Genomic DNA, 26,751 nt, shown 5'->3' with positions numbered 1-26,751 from the left:
ACAGCTCTGGTTCTTTGTTGTGATGAAGACAAACTGAACTGGAACAAGTGGAGAGAAAGACAGGCAGGATGACTAGGAAAATGAAACACCCATCTTATGAGAAAACACTGCCAAAAAAAAGTCTAAGAAGGCACAGAATATATCCTATATATAATTAGTCAATAGCTTGTTAAGGTAGGAACAAATTTTATGGCTTAAAACCTATATTAGAAACCTTAGGGAGTGATTTACAAAATCCTCTATTTCAAACATCATCTGCCTGTGATTATAGCTTAGATCTTCTACATTTTTTTTTCTATTCTACATAGCTGACTATAGTGTCATATGTGATAGTAATGTTGCTAAAATATACTGTATCTATACATTTGCTCGGTCTCTTAAGCAATTTTTACAATCTTGTTTAGCAAACAGAAAGAGGTTAAGCTGTCTGAATCCAAGCTTGAGGATATTATTTATGATTTGCTGTTACTGATGGTCAAAGACCAGTATTATGAGAAAATAAATATCACTAAAAGCCCTACACATCCTCTATCTGCTTCAACACATCAAAATTAGTTATTCAGGTGCAAATCCTCTATGTTTGAAGCTTTAAAGTTTCATTGTCCCTTGTTTTAAAGACATTGGATGAAATAAAACTTTTCTGAAGGTAGCCAGATCACAATCAAAACCAAGGGCAGTCAGTGGTTACAAGTCAATACTTTCGCTAGACATTAGTGTCTAATCAGTAGTATAGCACTGACTTAAAATTTTCACTAACTCCCAAAATTGGGATTAAATTTCTTTATATTTTCAGAAACTGAAATTCTCATTAATATTTTACCTATTTTCTTGCTAATTCTTTAATCGCAGTTACATTTAAATTAAAGTTTTATATTTTTAATAAGTAATCTGTCAGTACTTACTGAAGTTGTTAATATCAGGCCAAATCTGAGACTTAGGGGAACTCTTACCCCCAGTCTGTTTGCTGTGGTTCCAATTTGGATGATCCCATGGCAGCAAGCCTAAGCATGTCCAAAAATGTAGATAGACATGCACACAGTGCAGAGGTACAGATGTATGAATTGACACACAGAACAATGATCTTCCCAGCACCCCCATAAACCCCATCAGAACTCCCAGCTGTGAACAACTCAGCCAGATTTTCTTCCTTTTCTCCACTTTATCATGTCAAGAGTTCCCCCATTATCACTTCCCCCATCCCCTAGACTCCCTTGATCTACTAATACATGCACATCTGCTGGTCTCTTAAATCCTGACTAGCCTGTGTCAGTCATATCTTCCCAGAGTACCCAGCCCATGTCTCTTGGGCTCTGTTTGTCCAGCCTTTAATCCTGACCCCAGCTTTTTCAGACTCTGAACAGTGTTGACTTGCTGGGCAGTTCAGCTTGAGGAAAAAGAGCAAATTGCATAGAGAAACAGAATTCACATATTCAAACACATACACAGAACAGAGCTGGTTGAACCTCTTCATGTCTGTGCTGTACCATTTCTTTAAAGTCCCAACTGTTACTGCACTAAGCTCTAGGGCACTAAGCCCTAGAGCTACATTTTCTTAAAAATACACTTTATGTTATGGTTTATATATCAGGGCTTTTAAAATTTATTGGGTTTGCCTTTATTGTGAATGACTGTAACCAAGATATAAACCATACCCTTACAGATATATTGCTTGGTACATATTTTGACTTGAAAGTGTTCATCATAGTAAATAAGTTTCAGGATGATTTTAGAGAGCAAATATGACACTCAGGGTGCAGTGACAAGTTTTCATCAACTGAAAAAAAGGTAGGAACAGAAACTTGGAATTCAAATGGCTACTAGAGCAGATAATTTTCTGTATCTCTGAGGACTGGCTAAAGTCATGACTTGTTTCAAAAAAGTAAACCCCATCAGCAGCTGATTGCTGGAGCTCCAATTTAAAAGCATTACAAAATAATTAAAATATCAGCCTGATCAGCAGGTTTTGGACATCTTTTCCTTGTTGGTAATTGTACAAGAAAGAAATTACTGCAGATAGTGAAAATCATACAGAAAAATCTCAGAGGCTAATAGTCTGTTAAGAGATTGCTCTTACTTGTTTCCCAGAAAGAGACTTTGAATTCACTGCACGAAGAGAAACACTTGTTCTAGTCTAACAAAAGAATTTTCTAACTTGCAAAATCACTAAGAACTTGTATATCTTATGCTCGAGCACATGCTTACACCTGAGTGAAATTTTTACATTAGCCCCCAGAAGTTCTTCTGGAAAATTAAAAAAGCAGTTTAGTTTTCATCAGTGTATCAACTAGTGAGTTTGTAAATTCTTGTTTTGGTAGAAGACTAGAGGGCATTTAGATAATCTAATGTTTTCTTATGCATGCAAAGCTAATCTGTGTAGAGACACCCATCTTCTCCCTGAATTTTATATAAATAGTCACAAGCAAAATTTTTCAAGTCAATCTGCAAGATTTTTCCTCAGATGCTAGTAGTGGCAGAATTTCACCCAGGAATCATTACTTGTTTTAAAATGATCTTCAGTTCTGAGATTTGATATTTTTTTTCTCCTTTGGTCCTATAAACTGGGCTCTGTGTCATTTACCTTTGATATTTTTAATCTGGTCAGTTGAATATGGTTACAGAGTTACGTAAATGACATCTTTGTGATTCATTAAGCACAACATACTTTCCATAATTGAAGAAACCACATAAGTGACAAATACCAATTAATAAATATGGGAGAGAAATATCAACTGAGAACTGTACTCTAGGGTTTTACGGTACATAACACTGATTGAAACTTCCTTGTGTTTAGAGAATGATAAAACTCACCAGCGAGCTTGATGACGTCTAGTAAAAATGGACTTTACGCAGAAAAAAGATCTGTAAGAATATCAACAAAGAGTTTCTGAACAAGAAGGCAAAATATAATCTTTTGCCTTCCACAGAGTTGCTAGTCCAAATCTACTTGAAAATTTCCAAAGTTTGCATGAACATGAGAACCAGAACTTGAACATTAGCAAACTTAAATGGCATCACAAAAGCCAAGGAAAAAAAAGAAGCGAAGAAAGAGTAGGACATAGAAAATTCAGGAAGATAAGAAAAAAGAATAACAAGGAAAGAAAGAAGGAGATAGCATAAGCTGAAAGTGATGTACAGGCTTCTGTAATTGGTGGGGAACTACAGTTACCGAATAGGATACTTGTGAGAGACATACAGATTCAGTAGCATCATTGCCAGAAAATATGACACTATGGCTAAAAAAAGTTGCAATTTTCAAAAGTTTTCAATACTATCTTTTGTCTATGAGTATGAGGGTTAATCAGACAGTTTTTTCCCCCCTGGTTCTTGTGAGGCCTGTTAACAATGCAATATTTGTTATATTTGCATCTGTATATCTCTGTATTGATCTTTTTATTTTTCCTAAATTTTTTCAGTAAACATAGGTAGGATATTATGTAACATTAAAGTGTTGAATTTTCTTTGTTTTCAATATTATGTTTGATGTAGTACTGTTACAGCAGGGATTACTGTAACAAGCATATATCAAACCAGGAGTCCCGTGGAAAAGAAGTATATATGGACAGATTCGTGGTAGATGTTTCAGAGATGTTTATTTCTCCAGCCGCATGGCCGGGGCTGTGCTCAGGAACTCCCCGGTCACGGGACCCAAGGGTCCTTGGCCACCCCGGGGAACACAAACCAACCAATGGGAAATGAGACTGACCAGGGGCAGGGAAACCCTGTGTCTCCCCCCCAGGGCCCATCTCCCAGGACTCCATATCGGGGGGGGAGACCCCAACATAGTACTATCTCGAAAAACATTGGTATACCTTAATATACCATTATATTTATAACTTCTACAATGTTATGTTCTTTAAGAGGACATGTAGGCAACATGAAATGTACCATTAAATGTTTATGTTCAAAGTAAGTATATGATGACATTTACTGCATTTATTTTTAATCCATAGTCATGTAGGTTTAGATTACACTTCTTTTTAAACATTCTGAATTGTTGATAATTAATTTTTTCAGTAGGAACTCTATTCAGAGTTTGCAGTGATAAATCAATGTATGTTCCTCACAGAATAAGATAACCTACAAAGCTGAAGGACTTGGGTTTAGAAAGATTAAATAATCTCTAAATTTTTAGAAGTGAACGGATTGTCTTAGTCTCAATGGTGTGGATGCTTTTCTGGTTGCATTACTATTGGATTTTCTATGATTGCTTTTTTTTTGGGCAGAAGAAATATTTTTATCTGTTTGTACCACACATAAGAGCAACGATCTTCAGTCCATGACTTCAAGCCATGTAGTTGTTGCTAGAATACACGAAATAAAACAACATCAATTGACAATAAAACCTAACCAAAGATGAGAGGTCAACAGACTAGGGGAGATGTCTCCAGCTGTGCATTGTTGCTGCGGTGGCTTTGTTGTCAGGCAGTTTGATTCAAATTGCTGTTACTCTAAACATTCATTTGCATTAAATCATTTAAAGCAATTTGTTCTTACAAGTGGTTGATCTCCCATGTTTTTAGAATAAATCATATCTGTCTCACTCAAAAGATGCATGCAACTGGGACAAGCTTCAGCGTAATTAGTGTCAGAACTGTTCTTTTCCTCCAAGCTATTAAGAAAAATAAATTCAACTAAAACCTCCAACAGAACAAAATAAAATAGTATGTTTGACAAAACAACTCAAAGTACTGCTACAATCAAAAGATTTCATGAAAATAGTGTAGAAAATCATGTTATAGAAAGGGAGATACCTCTTATTCATGGCCTGGGAGGCATGAAGTAATGCATTATTCATTTTCACCTAGACAGGAGTGCAGCCATAGATGTCTAGAGATTAAAAGACCAAACCAACCAACCAAACACTCAAACAAAACACCCTGAAAATAAAAATGGAGAAATTGCTTACATAAAGAAGCAGATAGATATCATATCCATTCCCATGTATTTCTGATCATTTCTCAATGCATGTCTTTTCTAACTAACTTACGGCTATTCTAGAACTGCTGATAAAACCCCCATCCCTTAGATACTCCATAATAAATCAACCTACACCTATTAAAAGAAAATCAAAACCAAAAGCAAATATACACACACAAAAAAAAAGCTACTTCACATCACAAGTTCATGGTTGTATAAACACTTTAAATACTTTACAATCCATTGATATCCCTTAGTGGCAGTGTCTTTTTGTGGTTATTCTGCTAGGATTTGATCTTTCATTTCAGTTTACAGAGGAATACTTCTGTTATTTGAAGACAACCAGGACCTAATGTAAAACACACCACAACTGGAAAACAAAGCCTGAGATGTGTAGTGTGTATCTCAATACTGAGGAGAATCCAGTCATTCAAACTCCAGTGCTTTGATATTGTCATAGTAGAAACTGATGAAAACCTTCTGACCAATCTTATATTCTTGAAGCTGTTGATATTGCAGTTATCTGTTACAGATCACTTATAAAACCTCTCTTCATATGTCCTATGTTAAAATGATTTCACCAGATTCTTTCAAAATTAAAAAAAATCCCCACCCTCTTTCAGTGCTACCTTCCTTTCTTTTTCTGGCACACATAAAATATGTAATTTTGCACCTACAAGTTTCCAACAACAGAGCTGCATTTTCTCTGAGATATTTTGAGCACAAATGACTATAACCTCACCGTAGTTCTTTTATCACCAGCAAACCTCCATTTCATTTTTTTCTCTAATAGTGTGAATTTTTCATTATTTATATCCACAAATCACTATGAAATACTAAAGTTAAGAAGGCTTTTCACCTACACCACTGAATGGCTAAAACTGCATGCTAACAGAGTAGCAAAGAGCATTGGAAAATCAATTATGACCAATTAATCCTGGGATTTTAACTCAATTAACTAAGCCTAACTATATTTCTGATATAAAAGAATAACTGAAAAGGTTAACTGAAGAGTAACTAAAAAGGTCTTTTTTACTGAAAATGTTGATAATATTTGCATCAGTCGAGAAAAATAAAGAATGATGTAGAATTAATCATGGTATTAATGATATTTATGTAAGGAAAAAAAGTAAAGAAATGGAGTTAGGAAATGGAAAACTGAGCCTGAGTGCTAATAGAATTCCAACTAGAAACATCTATGTCTGAGAAAATATCTCAAGAGAATCACTTGAGTTCAGTCAGTTGAGGTACATAGGGCTAGAATCTCTAAACAAAGCACTCAAAAAAATGCTGGGCAAAACCACACTCAAAGAAATATGACAAGAATCTGGTTTACATGTTTTTTTAATTGACTCATATCACTTAAATAAATACTACTACTCTGCTTTATCACTAAATTTTGTATGGCAATTAGATAAAGGATCCATTGCAGTGGCTACATGGTAGATGGCAGAGCTGGCCATATAAACTTTTCTTTCTTTAGCACATATGGATAATGTGTAAGTAGCAGGAATTGCTACTGTTTTTTAAACAAGTCTCAACACATATATATCATAGTCATAGTCAATTATGTGGATTTAAGTAATTTTTGGGTAAAATAGCTTGTCCATTACTCTAATTCTTTTCATTATTTAGAAATATTGCTAGACCAATAGACTCAGCTCTGCTGATTCATGTTCAACAAAAGTTGCTTCTGTTCTGGAAATCTGGGAGATTTATTAAGGGATTCTTTTCATGTGCTATTCACATGCCTCTAGCATGCAACAGCTAAATTTTATGTTATTCATCTTGAGCTGACCAAAAGCCATCCACTGTTCTCCCTTTGACACCTTGAAGTGGCTACCTGAAAACAGAGGCTATACAAGATTAAGAGAATAAAAGCAGGTATTTATTTGAAGGGACTTCAAAGGTACACCCTGGGAGTCAAAAGCCTCTCAGGGGCTCCACCCAAGATGGACGCTGGGTCACGGGTTTTTCACACTTTTATAAGTTTTGTCTATTTGCATATCAGGGTTAATTCTCCAATTATAATTTCAGGTAATGATGTAATTACCCCAAGTTTGTTCCCCATGTCCAGAGGCTTAGTTTAAATATTTCAGGGCCTGGGACAACAACGTGTCCTTGAGTTCAGGCCCAGAGAGGGTTTGTTATGTCTAACCAAAATGTGAGAACAGTAGGTAACTGTAGGTTATATGAAGTTTCAGAGTTACATACAAGGCAGTACAGGATCTGTAAAATATAAAACCTAAAATCTAAGGCATCACCTTCATCCACCAAGTCAGGCATCCCATTCTAGTGAGTTATATGGTTGGTTAACCACAAATTCACCTTCATAATTCTTGATCACCTTCTTGTGTTTAATGTGTTTAGAAATGGTCTCCAGGAAGATTTACTCCACCACCTCCCCCGGCACTGATGTGAGGCTGAGCAACTTTTAGTTCACTGACCATCTCCCCCCACCATTTCATTTCTTGAAGATAGGAATCATATTTTGTTAATACAAATTGTCTTCACACTACACGCAAAACATCAAGAGAAGAAAAACCATAAAAGAATTATAGTATTTTAGAGCCAGAGAATATCACTAAATTCCAGGGATGGAAAACCTTTGTGCTCTGCTTGGGTTGCTTCTAACATTATAGCTACAGTGTCATATTAATATTAAGGAAAACTTTGTCATGGCAAATGGAGCGGATCAGCATAAATTAAAGCAGTCCTGAATTTTTTTGATAGTTCTAAATGGCAAAAGGCAGGCTTTTTATTTCCAATGAAAACAATCTATGCATTAAGATTGGACATGTTGCAAATCTTAATGTGAGTCATTACCTAGTGAAACAACTTCTTAGAAAATCTGGTGTATTTTCTGTCACTTCAAGCATCCCAGAATCAGAGTGTGTAAGGTTGACCACTGGGTCAACCTCCCTGCTCAGATAGTCATCCTAGAGCACATGGCACAGGATTGCATCCAAACAGTTCTTGAGTATCTCCAGTGAAGAAGACTCCACGTCTCTGGGTCCAGTGGCCAGCCACCTGTGCAGTAAAGAACTTCTTCCTCATGTTCAGGTGGAACTTCCTGTCCATCAGTTTCTGTCCATTGCCTCTTGTCCTTTTGCCTGTTGTCCTTTTGCTTGGCACCACTGAGAAGAGCCTGGTACTTCCTCTTGACACCCTCCCTTCAGATACTGATACACATTGATGAGGGCCCCTCTCAGTCATCTCTCAAGACTCAACAGGCACAGTTTCCTCAGCCTGTCTTTGTAAGGAAGATGCTCCAGTCCCTTAATCATCTTTGTGGCCCACTCTGGGAGTTCTAGGTCTCTCTTGTACTGAGGAGCCCAAAACTGGACACAGCACTCCAGACATGCCTCACCAGGGCTGAGCAAATAGGCAGAATCCCATCCCTTGATCTTCCAGCAGTGCTCTTCCTAATGCACCCCAGGATTCCTTTGACCTTCTTGGCCACATGGGCACACTGCTGGGCTTGTGAACAGTTGTCTACCAGGACCCCCAGGTCCTTCTCTGCAGAGCTGCTTCCCAGCAGTCAGCCCCCAGCAGGTCAGCCCCCAGCCTGTGCTGGTCCATGGGGTTGTTCCTCCCCAGGTGCAGGATCCTGCACTTGCCTTTGCTGAATTTCAGAGAGTTCTCTTCCATCTCTCCAATCTGTCAACATCCTTCTGAAGGGTTCACAACACTCTGGCTTGTTGGCCGCTCCTCCCAACTTTCTGTCATCAGAGGATGTCATCCTGAGGAGGCATCTGCCCCTCTATCCGAGTCATTGGTGAATAACTTAAACAATACTGGGCCCAGTATGGAACTTTGGGGAATGCCACTAGTGACAGGCCTCTAAACTAGACACCCTACCACTGATTACGACCCTTCAGGATCTGATGTTCAGCCAGATTTCCGTCGACCTCATTGCCTACTGATCCAGTCCACACTTCCTGAATTTGCCTATGAGGATTTTGTGACAGTGTTCACAGTCTTCCTGAGGACAACAGACATTGTTCTCCTCTTGTACATCCTGGTAATTTTTTCATTGTAGAAGATAATAAGGTTGGTGAAACATAATTTATGTTTAACTCATGCTGGCTATTCCTGATCACCATAGAAATGGCCTCCCCAATGAGGTGCTCCATCAGTGCCCAGTAGTTCCTTGGTCCTTATTTCCCCTTTTGAAGACCATTTGCGTTCTTCCAGTCCTCAGTATCTCTTCTGATTGCCATGACCTTTCAAAGATGATCATACAGGTATGGAATGTCCTCATTGAATGTATTTGGTGGTGAAACTACTCAATGTGAATTTTTGCCCTATGCTCTATAGAAGACTGGATCATATTATCACAATAGAACTTTTCAAACCAAATGTTTAATTGTTTTAAATTATACTTAAGAAAATTACACAAAACATTGAAGCATCTTGGATGAATGCTTGGAAATATATAACAATACTAATCTAAAGTTACTTAAATTCTCCAGCTGCTGTAGATATATTTGCCCTAAAATCACTTGTTCCTTTCCATGCTTGTCAGAGACTGAAATATTATATTTTATGACTTAAACATTTTCTTAAAGGACTTTTAAAACTGTATTACAAAAGCTGCAGAGAAGACTACCACACCCTGATGGGGCCCTGACAGAGGCCTTACACTGCTCGCTGATGAAGATAAGATGAAGTAACAACTCAGGGCTGGGGACATTCACAAAACACAAGCTTAACACCTCCAAAGTGGAGAGACCACCGCCCCAGCGCTATCAGCTGCCAGGCTCACACAAACCCTCCACTAAAGGGCAGGGGGAAGAAAGGCTCTGGGTATCTTGGAAAAACCTGTGGTCAGAGGTGCAGTGACTGCCCATCCTCCACTGTGCAGAGGAGCCCAGCTGAGGGGTCTTCACCAGGGCGGGGGGAAGCTTATCCACAGCAGAAGGGGGTGACATGGCCCATCACAGGGGTCCCCAGACCCTGCACCAGAGCCCCTGAGATGATGCAACAGACCCTCAGTGTTGCAAGGGACAGTGTGTCAAGCTAGCCCCTGCAAGAAAAACACATGGGCGTTCCCACCTCACCTGAAGTGTATATTAATCCACGGAGTTCTGTACTCGTTGGCATGTGGTGTGGTGGCGTGTGGTGTGGCGATGTGTGGTGTAGTGGAGTGACATGGCGTGTGGCAGCATGTACTGGCGTGGCCACAGCAGTGATGGGGGACCCTCACCACCAGCAGACCAGATGGAGGGGAGCAACGAGACATCATTGGGACCCTCAGATGGGTGATATGCTTCCACCTAACCCCTGTCACCTCTCCCTGTTCCCCCAGCCCCCACACACACTTCTTTTTCTTTCTCTCTTTCTTTTCTCTTCTCTTCCCTTCTCTTTGCCTCTTTTACTATTACATAAAATACATCCATTTTTTGGCAACAACATCTAACCTCGTTTGGTTTTAATCTCGTTTCTGGGAATATTTTGAACCTTTTAAGTTCTTTCCGGTTTATGCTCAGAGACTTAGCTTGCTTTGCTTTTCTGGACCTAAACCAGATCGTAACAATGCTCCACTGCAACAACTGTCTCTTTTTTCAACCAAAGCTACCCAGTATTCCTGATCAGTTCTTTCTCCTTTGAAGTTTCAGGACCATCTATGAATCTTTAATAGTTCCTTATTAAATGAATCAGTGAGTGTAGAATTTAGATACAAATTTTAGACTAAAATAGTGTGGGTCAGAGTTGTCCACTGAACTTTTTAACAACTCAGTTCATAACCTAACTTTTATAACAGTATTTTAAGTTATAGGGGTGGAGAAAAATACACAATTCCAAGACATTTTCTCTAGCCCTAATTTTCGGTGATATTCTTACTTAAAAGTTCTTGTTCTCTGACCAACCAACAAATGCCTGAATCTGGGTAAGAAGTCTGATCAGCCCAATTATTTTCTAGAATAATGTAACAGAAGGAGTCCCTCAGCTTTCCCTCCTATTCTTAATTCAGTTACTAACATGTCTAAAAAAGTGCTCTACATGTTAATAACACCAAAAACCATAGCAAAGATAACAATAACAACAGAAACAATAACATGCATATTAACCAACATTATAGTATAAATGTAATTTGAGAGTAATTTTTGGTACATTAAAAGTTGTATAGAGACTAATAAGCACCTTTGGCCTTAAAATTTATTGCTCTAGACTATGGTTATTGCCTCATAAACAAGAAAAAACCCTCAAATTACCATAATCAACTCTGCCACTTACCATGAGCAGAATGCTAAAATCTGTAGACTGGTTCAAAGTAAAATGAAGCATAAATTCATTCCTTTTGCAGTTTGGATTGTGCTTATCGTATATCTAAAGAGAAAAATATGTGTATCAACCACCAATTTATTGGAGCATTGCTAATTTGCATATCTAATTTCAAGCTGTACTAATTGCCTTTGAAAATGCCAAGCTTGTTTATTAGCCATTTCTTTTTTTCCTGAAGGAAGAGTCTATTTACACAGAAGCATTCACCATAACTGGAAAATCATTATCCTGGGACCTAAGGAAAAAATAAACCAACATTTCAAATGCATCATGGCTAGGTACAGCTCTTTTGTCTTATATAATGAAATTTTACAATTAAGTTAGCAGATGCCTTTAGGCACGTCAGCTGGGGCATTATTTCTCTTAAGCGTTTCATCTGCTTTAAGTATCATAAATTTGAGTGTTTCGATTGCTTTGCAAGCAGCACATAAATATTTTGCTTTTATTTTTTTTTTATATGTGTCTCATTTAATGGTATAGGTCCAGACAAAAAACATTATGAAGTTCAATTCATGTGTGCTTATTCCATTTTAAAATAAATTGCATAATTACTAAGATGTCTCAGTCATGAAATGAATTTCCATATCTGCCCTCTCCGGTTTAACAGAATTCCTTTAGTCATTTACTTACTAAAAAGCCCAACCATAATAAAGTCAGTTTTACTATGTCTCCAATAGAAATAATTACATGTTTAATGTTTAAGGTTTTACTTTTTTTCTGTGATAAGAAGATATAAACTGCTAAATTTAGTACTGCTGTTACTATACTAGAGACTAATATAAAAATAGAAACAACTGTGGTAATAGGGAAATAAAACATTTAATAAACAACATTATACTTTCTAATCAAACCTGAGTAAGTATAATACAATATTTTAGGAAAATCTAGAAAGCTTAATCCTACACTATGCCTCTGAATGGAAAACATGAAAATTTAATTTCTAATTTTTATAAAATTTTCTGTAAAATTTTGTCCATGTTCTTAAAACTGGGAAAACAACAAGCAAAATGAGAAGAGTTTTTGTAGAGAATGTTGATACTTAACTTTACATAAAATTCAGAACAGATACAGAAGCCCATCCTTATTCACCAGTTCTCACTATTAGCACAAGATAAATTAACAAGGTGGTAGCAACTGGTTTTAGTTGGGTTTTTACTCTTCATTCTTAAAGCAGGATATTTACCCTTTCTCATTTTCCCACTCATGCCAAGAAGAGAAAGAGAGGGAAGGGAAGGGAAGGGAAGGGAAGGGAAGGGAAGGGAAGGGAAGGGAAGGGAAGGGAAGGGAAGGGAAGGGAAGGGAAGGGAAGGGAAGGGAAGGGAAGGGAAGGGAAGGGAAGGGAAGGGAAGGGAAGGGAAGGGAAGGGAAGGGAAGGGAAGGGAAGGGAAGGGAAGGGAAGGGAAGGGAAGGGAAGGGAAGGGAAGGGAAGGGAAGGGAAGGGAAGGGAAGGGAAGTAGAATACCATTTTTTTCATTCATATTATGAAGGTGATAGAGTTAAGAGCTCAAATTCAAAGAACTGAAAAAGTTAGGTTTTACAAAATCATAAAAGCATAGAATCACTGAAGCATAGAATCATTAAGGTTGGAAAACGCTTCTAAGGTCACCAAGTCAAACCACCAACTTAGTGCCACCACTGTTCACCACTAAACCATGTCCTCAAGTGCAATATCCACATGGCAGTATACATTCAGTCCCACAACCGATGGTTGAGGAACATGCAACAAAAAAATAAACATAGCAGAGACAGCTCTTATCAAAAGACAAATACATAATTGTCCTGATAGGTAAATTCCTGCAGCCTTAAAATTTGATTGAAATGTCTTCTTTTTTTATGGATTATAAATATAAGGGGTTAGCATTAAAATATCGCTATTCACAATCTGTTGTGATTGTGATCTCAATCCTTTGCTCTGCAATATCAGAATCACAAGAACTCATAGAGATATGTGAGTTTGTGAAATCCAATCATTTAATAGGATCCAGTTAATTTTGTCTTTAAAACCATACAAATTAATAGTACAAGAGGTACAAAAAATACCCTCAGGATGATTGAAACATATTGCAATTTTCCGCCTAAAGTTTATAGTTTGAAACTTCATCTGTGTATATATTTTTGTACAAGAAACTAAAGTCTCACAGTTTGCAGTCATAGTTTATCTGTGATTATGGACATGGCACATAAAAATAGCAGCAGCACTTGTCAGGTTTATGCCACTTTAATAACTTTACAGTAATAATGAACTGTAGAGAGAGAAGGAGAATAAATAAAATGGGGGGGGAGCAAACCAAACATAAAATGAAAATATAACTGAGTACTTGCCTCTGAGTCAGTGCTACAGAGTAGGAAGGGTTTGTAGTGAATATGGCTAAAGAAATACCTCACGCAACTGAATATATCTCTGTGCTGTTATCAGAAGCTCAGTTATGACTTTTTATTTTCCCGAAGCTGAGCTACAAATCTCAGGACAGTAGAGCTTTACCTAACCTTCTATTGCATCACAGCCATTGAAAGTAATATACATATTTAATACTTTTGGAAGATTTTGTTCACAACAGTCTAGATAAATTAAATATTTCCATGACGACTATATTGCTTAAATGCATTTAATCATGACATGATAATTTTTATAACATATTGCGACATATCATATTTGTTATAAGAATCTTCTGAACTTTTCTGATAAAAATTTAACATTTTACCACCTTTGGTGCCTTTTAAGACTAATACTTCATTTTTTTTTTAACTTCATTTTATTAGATGTCTTAGGAATAGCTTTGGTTCAGGAATAATTAGTAAATTGTGTGGCCTTTCCATTCCTACAAGAAAAAATGCTTACAGCTATTACATGCATTTTTAAATTAATAATTTGAACCAGTTGAGAGGTGTTCAAGTTTTTTCAAATCTCTAAAGAAAAAAAAAATATTTCTTCAAGTGCAATATTATTGGAAATGTGGAATTTTTCATCAAGAACTGACAAGTTAACAACTTTTAAAATAAATATTTATCAGTATCCTTGAGATCTGAAGATACTTTTGCTGAAAAAATTATTTGACCCTGTACTCATTAATCTACAAAATTCTGCCTGGAATTTTTTTTTTTTCTTTTTTTGGTAGAATCATAGAATTATTTAGATGGGAAAAAACCTTTCAAATCATTGGGCCCAAGGTAAACCTAACATTGCCAAGTCACTGCTAAAACATGTCCCTAAGTGCCACATTTACATATCCTTTAAATACCTCCAGGAATGATGACTTAACCACTTCCCTGGACAACTTGTTCCAATGCCTCAAAAGCTTTTCAGTTAAGGGTTTTTTCCTAGTATGCAGTCTAAACCATTTCTGGGACAGCTTGAGTTCATTTCCTCTTGTCCTGTCACTCGTAACCTTGGAGAAGATGCCGACCCCCACCCAGCTACAAGCTCCTTTCAGGTATTTACAGAGCACAATGTGGTCTCCCCTGAGCTTCCTTTTTTCCAGGCTAACCAACCCAAGATCCTTCAGCTGTTCCTCATAAGTCTTGTGCTCCAGGTCTTTAATAATCTTTGTTGCCTTCTTTGGACATGTTCCAGTCATTGTCTTTATTGTAGTGAGGGGCCCAAAATTGAACACAGGATTTGACATCTTTCATTCATTCCGAAGTATCTTTCACATGCTGTTTACTAAGCTAAGTTTTTTTTTATATTGTGTTAATTAAGCTCTACTGAGGACATTCCTTAATATATTACTGGGGAAATATGTTGCTTTAATGCATTCATGATTTAATATTTTAATCTTTATTGCCTGACTGAATTTAAGAATGTCTAGAAAACGGTAGTACTATTGCTATGAGTAAAATCTGCAAGGTATTTTATGCTACACAACAAATGCTTATAGCTTGTTTGCAGTTAAAAAAAAAAAAAAAAAAAAAAAAAAGAACAAGAACAATGCCATCTTCTTGCCAAAAAGAGCATAAGTAAATTCTAGCTAATTCAGAATCTCTTCAGGAATGAGGTACCTTTTCAACTGCTTTTTTTATGAGCTTTAACATCTTTAAAGAGAGATGTTTTCAAGAAAGAAAATGGCACACAGGCACAATACTCAAGGCAAATAGATGTAAAGTGTTAAACGTGTTCATATTTTATTATATCTTGTTTACATTTTTCAATTTTATTTTATCTTTCCTTTATTTACCATATTTTACAATATTCAAAATGGACTATATTTCAGAAATATTAAGTGTTAAATTCCAATGTATAATAACTATCTTTATAGAACAAAATATCTTGAGAGTTCACATCTTTATGTGATACAATTTCATCTGGAATCTGTTAGTGGAGCAGAAATGGGAGGACCCTGTCTGCCACTTCAAGAAATATGATCACTTTCTTATTATTCACTGTCATACCATCATAGTGCTGATCAGCACCATGTTTCTGTAATGTTAGGTTATGCACAATGAAAGAAACATCTATTATTTCTGTTACCTTCTGAAATTGTTTCATTTACAAAATAATTAATAATACTGATTATTTGACTACACGTGCTGGTTTTGGCTGGGTAGAGTTTATTTTCTTCACAGTGGCTGGTAGGGGGCTGTGTTGTGGGTTTGTGCTGAACACAGTGGTGATAATATAGAAATGTTTTTGTTATTGCTGAGCAGGGCTTACACAGAGTGTAAATGTTGAGGCAATTGTGATATTTAAAAAATCCTTCTACTGAAATCAAATACAAAAATACCTGTTTTGATTATTCTATTGTCTACTATAATAATTAAACATGTCTTTAAACAGGGCATGAATTGCTTATTCTGAGTGCTTGACAAACTATAATGTTAGCATTTAGCGATGGTATACATGAGCACTAGCAATGCTGCAGACCGACAGTAAAATAAAACTGATCCATTAGTAAAAAACAACAGTCATTCAAACATAAATGTAGCATTTTATATGATTTTAGGGTTTTTTTGCTTCCTGCTAAGCATAAATATTTTCATCCTTAATTTAACTTATATTATAGTGAAACTTGAAGAGATCTATTTTTCATGGTAATGTTGTCTATTTGATAAAGTGCCTTTAGTTAAAAATGTGATAATTGGGCTGAATGAGACAGTCTGTTTTCATAACTGGAAACAAAAAATAAAGATATGTGCAAAATTCACTTTGGTTAAGCTACTTGCTTGATTCTTCATTCTGTAGGTAGGTACTGAAAATAGTAAGGAATTTATATTATGTGGGGTTTTTTTACTAAAATGTAACACATCCTTTTAAAAAAGCCCTCAAGCCTATCACATCAAATTGCCATAATATATCAGCTTTGAAACCGTATCATGCATACTAAGTGAATCTTTTGCATCAGTCTTTCCCCATGTGTCTGCTCAGGTTCTTAGAGGAACATCCTAGAATACCAGGTTAGAATAATTAATAGCATTTCAAAGTAACTAGGTTTCTAGAGTGTCTCAATCTATGTGCATCATTCCTGAGACAATTTAACATGGGGCTAATATTGAGAAAGATTGCACCATACTTTCTTTATTCATCATTTCTGAGTATCTTGACCTTTATTTATTTGTCCCTGACTATTTTTTTACTGGTTAGCCTGCTTCAAAATTTCCATTTCTCAAAATTTGCTTACAAAATAAATTAATTATCTCTACAACCTGTTTTCTAAAGCATGGTGCAAGATACATTATTGCACAGGGTAATGCAGGGAGAAAGGGGTTGAAAATGGAAGATTGACTGAGAAAAAAAAAGAATAAGAGTTGTTTTCACTCAAAGATGGCCTTGCAGCTGGAAGATGCTAAGAATATTTGGTGTGGGAATTTTCACGTTGTGGTTACCTTGGGTTGTTTTCTGTCTGCGTTGGGGAATGGAATTTCTGCAGAAGATAACAGGATGTTGTAAAAAAGACCTAAAAAACATTCTTCACAGGCCTAGGCTTCCCAGTTGGGAGGGGAAAGAGAGATACAAAGCTTGAACGTTGTAAAAACAGTCTTGTGAAGGAATGCACATGTGCCAACTCCTATGATATGTTAAAGAAGGGAATAAGCATGCACTTTTTGCCCTTGATAAGAGGGAATAAGCTTAGCAGCCCATTTTGCCATTGTGATGATGGAATAAATCTACTCTTTAAGCACTTCATATGTGGTTTTTGGCCGTATTGGTTACCTGCATATATTCAGTTTTCACAAGTATCTTCTTGTAGTTGTTATCAGAATGAAACCTATCTGCAGAAAAATGTGCCGTTTCCCAAAAATATTCCTTTAGTATGAACACCATTACTGTAAAGTGTATTTCTATTTTCCAAGTTTATCTTTTAAATGTTGTTGCAGTGTATATTTGAAACTTTTATTGCAATAATTGCAAGTGACCATGTTCCCAATATTTGCACAACAAAAATTCAAAGGGAAAAAGTTTTTAAGTAGGATTTCACACTCCTAATAATATCTAAATGTCATGGAGTACTGTGTGAAACTTTATTAAATCCCGTGTTCATTAATGCAAACCAGATCACATTTAAGAAGGAAGAAGGAAAGAATAAGCTATATTTCTGTATTAAACATAGCATTTGTGATGGCTAACCTTTTTGTCCTCCTCAATGTAGTCACCAATGGTAATTTTTCATTACATGTCACTTTGGGGATAAGTTAGACTCCGACCTTTTGTACATAACATACATTTTGGAGTGTTCTTCCCCCCAGTAGCTGCTGTATGTTAAAAGTTCATCTGTGAATTTACTAAGTTTTCTGCTCTTCAGGAGTAAATAATGCCTTTAGAAAAAATCAGCTACACACCCACGAACATCAATTATTCTGAAAAAAGGTACTGTGTATAGCATCTCTACATTAATTGAAGAGAGTTTCCATAAAAAAATGTGATGAAACTAAATCATAGTTGTAGGTACAAAAATGCTGCTAGTGAGGATTTTCTTGTTATTTTCTGAGTCTGTGAGAGACTTTTCTCTCTCACAGAAGAGGTAGCAGGGAATGTAAACAACCAAGCCACCTGCAACCTTGAAAAGTCTTGTTTATGGTATAGTAGAAAAATATTTTGACAATGGATGTTTTAGGATTTTAGCCAATCACCCCTAAGGGGTGGCTGGTCCTTTGTCCAATTAGACTATGAAGAAAAAAGTCTATAAAAGAGTTTGTAAAATAATTAAATAAATCAATCTTGCTGCACAATTCCTGCCTGTTGAATCCTCTCTCCTCCTCTTCCCTATGGCTGCAGGACACGGTGATATACCGTAGGAACCAGGCCTGCGGTAATACGTAGTATGGTTTCATTGGAAGGGACCTTTAAAGGTCATCTAATCCAACCTCCAATAAATGAAGCCTAGATGGATGGGCGATAGACTTAGCTCTTCCTGTTTGCTATAATATGAATGATTAACAGTGGATAGCATCTCTGTAGGTAATGAATACAAGATTTTGATGCAATGAAATGCTTCAAACTCATAAAATTAGTAACAATGTACTGCTCTACGGCAAAACATACGCACTGACCCATATTCCCACAAAACCAGGAAAGAAAAAGGAGAAAACCAACTTTCATTTTGATGTTATTCTCTACATTTGTAACGTTTTCCAGAGTCTAGCAAGTAATTTCAAATTATTAGTTACAAAATGGCAGCCTCTATTTCCAAAGATTGCTTTTGGTGTGAATAGTTTATGAAGTCATCACACAATTTTTCTTCTGACATCTGGTTAACCAGATTTGGATTACAAATAAAGTAAGGATCCTATCTTTGTGTATTTTATGTTACTTTAAATCAATCTGTCCAAGAAAGAAGCCACATTTTCAATCCTAAATTGGACTGAAATAAAACACTTTTTATACAGAAGATAATCTCTAGTTATGAATTTTTCCTGACATATATTAGCATTGAACTTGGTGTTCTAGTAATGACATTTTCTTTAAACTCCATACCGGTAGTAAAATATTGTCTGTATTGACACCTCTTAAGCAGTTACTAAAAGACCATTTCAAATGTGAAACAATCTCCACAAGCTCTAACCCTCTGTAGTGTAAAGAATTGCAAAAAGATCACTTGAGATAATCTCAATAATTGGTTTCAGAACTGCATATGCATGTTAGAAACATATTACAAGGAAAGTAAATCCAGGGCAGATGGATGAAACAAAATTTTCATTTCTTGTTTACAGGAAGCTATATTCTCTCCCTCCATTCAAAATCAGGTGGAAATGTATATAATGCTGATAATAAATAGCACACGTAGAAGACTGTATTATTATTGGTCACTAGCTCTTTTAAGATTCTGGTTTTTTTGGTTTTTTTGTTTGGGTTTTTTTTTTTTTTTCCTGTCTATACCAGAGAAGTGACTCAGCTTGATGTCATCATCTTGAGGGGATGCCTCTGGCTCATAGGTTACAGGTACCTATGTTGCTCAACAGCTGTTAAGATGCTGTCTGAAAAAGATGGAAACAGTTTTCTTCATTTACTGTTTTAAATGAAAAATACATATTTCTCCCCATTTCTATCAAAGATTGAATGTCATTTTCCTATGCACTTAATAATTCTTTTTTTGTACTAAACTAAAATATTTTTACTTTTTGGTAAAGATAGTAAGTAATATGCATTTTACTTGTCTCTTTTTGTACAAATGAACATACAGTATATATACATATATACATATTACACATATATTACATATATATATATATATAATTACATATATATTTTTTATATACACATATTTTCTACTGGTTCCATCCTATACCATTATCTGTCTAAACTTTTGCTTATTTACACTTATGGTATGTAAATTTTAGTCTCCCTCAAGAATATTTTTCTTGCTTATATTGTCTAATACTCATCTAGAATGGCTCACCCAGGTGAAATACTACTATAAAACCAGATTCTGAACTGCTAGAATTAACTTGACAGCTCAGTTGAATGACTTTCAATACAAGTGGTCACAATACTTATACCACATCTTGTATAATCCAGGATGTTAGGACAAGGGACTTCCTTCTTTAATTTTTTTATTTTGATAAATAAGAAATGAAATTCTTCTTCCCCCATAGAGTGGTTAGTAGAAATTCTTAAAGTTATTTCTTAATGGGTAAGCTAGGCGTACTCTTAATCAGAAATATTAGTACTAGTCTGGATTATTTTCTATCTGCACACTTTATTAAAAGAAAGGGAGAAAGCCCACACAATTACACCCATTACTCCAACTTCCCAACAGACTTCAGATCAACTATCAGGCTTCTAAGCTCTTTCATTTAGTTTAGAACAAAACAACAAAATCTACATTTCAGCAGTAATTACTCAACTAACATAGAGAGTAATTTATAAATAATGTTTATAATATGCTAAAAGATTTTCTAAAACTACTTTAATCTTCCTGAAAAAGCATACCTTTTATTTTTAAATTTTTTTATCAGAGAAACCTCAATTTTTGGGCAGGCTAGATTAACTTCTTAACTTCCTATCTATTTACCAAGCTCTTCTTTCCATCTATTTGCATTAGTAAAAACACCTTTCTGATTATAGAGACACTAAGCCATTATCTATTACAGCAGCCACTATGCCACAAAGCTAACATTTGACAGGTCTAAGTACCTACTTACCAGAATAGAAATAACATGTTACCTGTCCAAGCTGATTCTTGTTTTGCTAGTGCCATTTCTTATTGTCACACACATTTTTGCCTCCTTGTTCCTTGAGGGGTTTTTTGTCATGAAAGCAACAATCTGGTTTCTCTTGCTTCACAGGATATGAGGATTCTTCTCGTGTGAGCATTTCAGGCAAAATAACCAGTAGAAGAGTAAATAGTGAAGTATACTCAGAAGTGAAATAAATTATGTTTGCAGAGGTTTTCTGGAAAATAATGAATCTGTGCTAATTCAAGAACAGCCATGGGACCTCAAAGAAAGGTTAAGACCACTCCATGTCATCTGAAGAAAGGAATGAGAGCACTGGTGGGAACCACAGCACCAGATAAATGAAAAGAATGCGGGTGCTAGAATCTCTCATTGCTGATATCTGAATATAAGTTCGTAACTAGAAGGGAAAGTTATACTGCATATTGTAATATAGTGGAAACAGGTTTTCTTCCAAGGTGATGAACATTCAGTATATGGTATCAACTTTTAACGAGTGAGGTTTCACAGGACTCTATCTTAGGTCCTGTGCTCTTCAACATTTTCACAAATGACTTGGACACAGGACTGAAAGGGATACTGAGCAAGTTCACTGATGATACAAAACTGGAAGAAGCTGTTGATTCTCTTGAAGCCACGGAAGCCCTGCAGAGAGATCTTGACAAATCAGAGGCCTAGGCAATCCCAAACAATGTGAAGTTCAATGGGGAAAGTGCCAGATTCTGTACCTGGAATGGGGCAACCCTGGATGTACAGACAGACTCAGGAATGAGATGCTGGAAAACAGTGCTGTGGAAAGGGACCTGGGGGTCCTGGTTAGTGGCAAGTTGAACAGGAGTCAGCAGTGCCGTGGCAGTCAGGGGGGCCAACCGTGTCCTGGAGGGCATCAGGCACAGCATTGCAAGCCAGGCAAGGGAGAGGATTGTCCTGCTCTGCTCTGCACTGGGGCAGCCTCACCTCGGGTGCTGGGGGCAGTTTTGGTCACCACAATATAAAAAAGGTGACCTGTCACTAGTGTAAACTATTAGAGAATGTCCAAGAGAGGGCCACAAAGATGGTGAAGGGCCTTTAGGGGAAGCTGTATGAGGAGCAGCTGAGATCATCTGGTCTGTTCAGCCTGGAGGAGACTGAGAAGAGACCACATTGCAGTCTACAACTTCCTTGTGAGGGGAAGAGGAGGGGAAGACACTGATATCTCTGTGGTGATCCATGACAAGATCCAAGGGAATGGCCTGAAGTTGTGTCAGGGAAGGTTTAGGTTGGACATTAAAGAAAAGTTCTTCACCCAAAAGGTGACTGGTCACTGGAACAGGGTCCCCAGAGAAGTGGTCACAGCATCAAGCCTGACAGAGAAAGAAAAGTCCTTTGAAGTTGTGTCCTATACTATTAACTATGCAGTACAAGACAGTTCACAGTACTCTATAGCTCAACAGTGTGATGGCTGATTTAGCTACAGATAGCATCGTCTCCTTGAGAAGAAATTTCAGAATATTTCAGACCCAAAGTTATAGAATGATTTTCCATATAAATCATAGCCGATGAAAAATTAAAGATATATTCAGTCTGCTTTTGGAAGTAATTAATTTACTCCAACTGTGTTCATGATCATCAAGACCTTGATTGCAGGGTTACTAGAGGCAGTGTGAAAAAAAAATTTTATTCATAACAGCTTGATTCTTAAGTTCATTTAGTCATCAGATGATACAGTATAATTGATTCTGCATCTTAATTTTAGTACAGAATGGCAATTAACTTTAGATGTTAAATACAAAGGATTGTTCAAAGATGTTTAGTGGGTGTTAATGAAATAATAGCAAACTTGAAAAAATAAGGAACTTTATATATTAAGCAAATTATTTTTGAAAAGCTGATATACATTTTTTTAATTTGTTCAACAATGTTTGGGTTTTATAAATCCAGAAATAAAAGTATTTTCATTTCATGTGGGGTTGTCTCTGGTTTGATTGTATGGGTTCTTACTGTTTCACAATATATGGCTGGGCTTATGCAAAATACTTAAATGGACATCTTTTAAATAAGTAGTTATGACTTCTGTTGAAATTAGCAGAGTATCATGACTATATGTATAAATATCTGTAGCTATTAATTTATTTGGAGAATCTTAATTATTGAATTATCTTGATACATGATGGCGAATATTAAATAAGGACAAAATCATAATTCTATATTTAAAATTAGTCTGCTGTTAGCTGTTCTATACTCTAATTTTATTTTATTTCAGTACTAAAATCTGTTACTCCAAACGATATGATATATATATATATATTACATTCAATATAACCTCAAAAATCAATTACATGTAAAATATTTTAATGTCTGTTTTAACCTCTATTACCTTTATATAGTATTTGAACATGTTTGAATAGCTATCAGTGGTATAATTCACTGAAATCTGTCAGATGAGGTTTGATCCATATCAGTTTCCATGTAAGTGTATTATGAACTCCCTTTGTGGAAAAAGTAAATACAAGAAAAAGAGGAAATATTATCTGTAGTTATATGGGTCATCCTGCCTTATCAATAATTATTCTACACATTAATTAGGGAAATTTATTAACAGCATTAAAGTATTGATTTTTTAATGTAGCTAATTAGAAGCATCTTATGTTTACTTACACAAATCATGCCTTTGATATTCCTAAAATAACACATAGAATGACTACTTCTGTAGACTAATATTAGTAATTTGCTGCTTTGGACAGAATTAGCACTTTTCAAAGCATTATATTCATGGAAATGATTAATTTTCTACAGGAAGGAACAGTTTTCATATGCAAAAATATAAAAGCTCTTTTCCCCAGAGATGTCTAATTGCTCTTCATTCTTTGCTTGATTTTTATGAAAGATGCAACCATTTCCCAATCCAGAATGTAATGATACCGCCAGAGCTCCAAACTCCATCCTCTTTCCATGTGTTATGGGTGAGGATAGACAAGGTTGGTCTGGGTGAGTTTGTGGGTGTCTCCTATGGATCACCTGCCCAGGAATATCAAGCGGAGCAGGCCCTCCGCAGAGAGTTGGCAACAGCCTCACACTCACAGGCCTTGGCCCTCATGGGGGACTTTAGCCAACCTGAAACCTGCTAGAGGGAAAACACACCAGGACACACGCAAGCCTCCATGAGGTTCCTGGAGAACTTTGATGACAACTTCTTGACTCAGATGAGAAAGGAGCCAAAACAGAAGTATTTTGCTGTACCTTGTACTCACAGACAAGGAGACACTTACTGGGCACATAAAGGCGGAAGGCAGACTTGGCTGCAGTGACCATGGGATAATGGAATTAAGGATCCTGAGAGGAGGAAGCACAGCAAAAAGCAAGATCACAGTGTTGGACTTCAGGAAGGCAGGTTTTGGTCACTTCAAGGACCTTTTTAGCATAGTCCCAGGGAATAAGGTCCTAAAGGGAAGAGGGTTCAAGAGCAGTCCATCACAACAAGGAAGAAATCAGTCAAAAATACCAAGCCTACGTGGATGAACAAGTAGCATCTATTTAAAGACAAAAGGAGGCATTCAGAGGGTGAATGCAAAGATGAGTAACCTGGGACTAAATGAAAAATTCAAAAGAAACTGAAATTATGCAAGTATTCAGAAAGGATAGATAAGATGATTTAAGTAATTCTAAAACTAATTAGCTTAATACTTTATTTCCAGTATATTAATAGAAATCCTGATATAGAATCAAATAAGGTATTAAAAAAAAAGAATTAATAGAAATTAGAATGGCTTTCTAGATAATATTTCTTCTAAAACTTGGCTCCTTATTTCTGGCAAAGACACAAGTGATTGGAATATTGGTCAGCTCACAATTCAATGTCACAATTTTGACATTTTGATTTCAAAAACCTATTATTTTTTAAGAAAAGTAGGGTTGTGAAGATGATCAAGGCATTGGACAAAAGAAGAAGTTGTGAGAATAAAACCTTGGAAGAGGTTGACAAGAGGTTGTGCAAGTTATCAAGTCCCCTCTCAACTTGGTGATGTTCAAAACCTGATTATACATGGCCCTGAGTGTTATATATTAAATCCACCAAATTGGCCTTTGCATGTTAAGTGCCCTGATTTTGCATAAGATGTTAAATGTCCTAGTTTTGCATTTTGCATATTAAGTGTTTTAATTACCAAATTAGTATTTACATACTTTAAATGCCCATCAAAGTAGTTAAAGATATAAAGTTAAATTCTCAGAACCATTTAAATACACAGTTCCTAGTTAAAAATCCCTGTTGATAAAATATTCCCAAATTTAATCCCTTCCTTAAGCCTTAAACTTCTAAATATCTTGTTTCCTGCATATACCCAAGTTATCCAAGTTAATGAGTATATTTTAAAAGATTCTTAAAGTGTTTATGGTTCAGTTTTAAAAGTTCCTTAAAATGACTGTTGATTGTTCTGTTTTAAAAGTTCCTTGAAGTGTTTGTAGTGCAGCTTAATGCTTTTGTTAGTTGTCCTTAAGTTCTACAAGTTTCTAAGCCCATCTCCAAGAAGCAGACTTCTAGCTGTCAAGAGCTATTTTTAGACTCCTGTCCCTTAACCTGCAGCTCAGCTCCATGGCAACATGAATGTCAATGAGGACATTTTCCCCCCTTTCAAGCACCCGAGACAAGAAGCTATCCCATTGGCTGGTTCAAATGACCTCATTTCAAGACTCCACCAATCGCACCAGACCATGGGGCTGGACTGTGGGCGGACCTGGGCGGAGCACGGACCTATAAAATCAGTGCACAGGCGTGGAGCTCGCATTTGCCTGGGATTAGCTGTGGGTGAAGTCAAATGCTGGTGACTCAGGCCTCTATCCCCCAGAGGGACCATTTTAATTATCTAACTTTGGAGTAGCCAAAGTTAACCCAACGTTGCAGGCTTCCTGCACTGGGGCCTTGTGCCAGTTAGGCCTAAAGGTCTCTAATCACTGCGGACCCAGGTTTTAGGATTTTTACTTGGGATTTTTACTTGTGGATTTTCCCAGACTGGATTATTTTAACTTTAATTATTTTTTTAAATTATTCTTTTAATAAAACAGATGTTAATTTTTAATTAACATCAAGAGTGCTGTCATTCTTGACACTGAGTAAGGTTCTCTAGTTGCCCCACTTTTAAGCAGGAGAGTTTGGACTATACAGTCTCCGAAAGTGTTTTCAAATATCATCCATTCTGGGATTCTGTAAATACCAGAAGACATTACTTGAAATAAGCCTTATTGGACTGATACATTTAAAAGCATAATTGTCAGAGGGGAATCATGTTTGAATAACTCTTTTTCTAGGGAAAGTCCAAACTGATTGATACTACAACCAAACCTGTTAGCACTTTAATCTGTGCTCTTGAAGTATCAGTTCAATGTTGATTACATTTCCAGATGGCTCAAAGATTAACAGAATCATAATTACTCATGAGAACAGAGTAAACATATAGCAAATTTTGTATTGAAACATGAACTCACCTTGTTCAAAGAATAAAGAACAAAAAAAAATACTCTAAGAATAACATATGGAAATCATAACTGTAGATTAGGAAACAGTATCATGAAAAGTTGTCACTATAACAGGCTCTAGGGGTGATGTGATATCCTGTGCAGCACTGCAGAAAAGTAGACTGATCTTTAGAAGAATAAATAGAATACTAAGAAAAATAAAAGTTAAGAGATTTGTGAATCGAGTTTAGTGCACACATTTTTAATGACAGAAATAAAAGTTTTTAAGGAATGAACAAAAAATTCCTCAAAAGAAATAGCATGGTTTCAAACATCTTGCGAGAAATAAGACAGCTTCCTGTAGAACTCAACAGAAAAAGTTGTGTTGAAAAAAACATAGTGTCCCCAGCTTAACTGAAAAACTCAAAAACAAGTGAAGTCTAAAGTTGATTTCTTTGTTGGTTTTGTGGGGGTTTTCCTGGGTTTTTGGGGGATTTTGTTGGTTTTTTT

The sequence above is a fragment of the Coloeus monedula genome (assembly GCF_965178545.1).
Source record: "Coloeus monedula genome assembly, chromosome: 1".
Lineage (NCBI taxonomy): Eukaryota > Metazoa > Chordata > Aves > Passeriformes > Corvidae > Coloeus > Coloeus monedula.
Note: the sequence above shows the minus strand (reverse complement) of the source record.